Source organism: Microtus ochrogaster, chromosome 21 (genome assembly GCF_000317375.1).
Source record: "Microtus ochrogaster isolate Prairie Vole_2 chromosome 21, MicOch1.0, whole genome shotgun sequence".
NCBI classification, from domain to species: domain Eukaryota; kingdom Metazoa; phylum Chordata; class Mammalia; order Rodentia; family Cricetidae; genus Microtus; species Microtus ochrogaster.
In genome coordinates, this window is record NC_022022.1 from 246085 (window position 1) to 246652 (window position 568).

Sequence of the window (568 nt, forward strand, 5' to 3'; positions counted from 1 at the left end):
GTGCACTCACATAAAATGTGATGGTTTACACCTGTAATCAGGTGTTCCTTGGCTATGTGCACTCACATAAAATGTGATGGTTTACACCTGTAATCCCAGCACTCAGGAGACTGAGGCATATTGAGAGTTCAACACCAGCCTGGGCTTTGCAGCCACATCCTGTCTGGAATTTTAGCGTGAGAGAGTCTGGAGAGGTGGCTCAGTGGTGAAGAGTGCTTAGAGGCAGCACTCAGGAGGCAGAGGCAGGTGGATCTCTATGAGTTTGAGGCCAGCCTGGTCTACAAGAGCTAGTTCCAGGACAGGATCCAAAGCTACAGAGAAACCCTGTCTTGAAAAACCAAGAAAAAAAAAAAGAACTTACCATTCTTGCAGAGGACCTGAATTTGGTTCCCAGCAGCACCCATGTCAGACGGCCCGAGGGCATCTGAAAGAAACCTCTGGCTTCCACAGGCACGTCCACACATATACACATAAAGAAAAAGGAATAAAATGCAATATTTAAAAATATTTTTAGCCGGGTGAAGGTGGCGCACGCCTTTAATCCCAGCACTCGGGAGGCAGAGGCAGG

General features: G+C 47.7%; 1 protein-coding gene across 6 annotated transcripts in view; it reads left to right on the plus strand.

Moving 5' to 3' along the window:
- The window catches only part of Sema4a (semaphorin 4A), a 25708-nt gene that overhangs the window by 19157 nt on the left and 5983 nt on the right, over positions 1-568 (plus strand). The gene's annotated exons all lie outside the window — the stretch shown is intronic.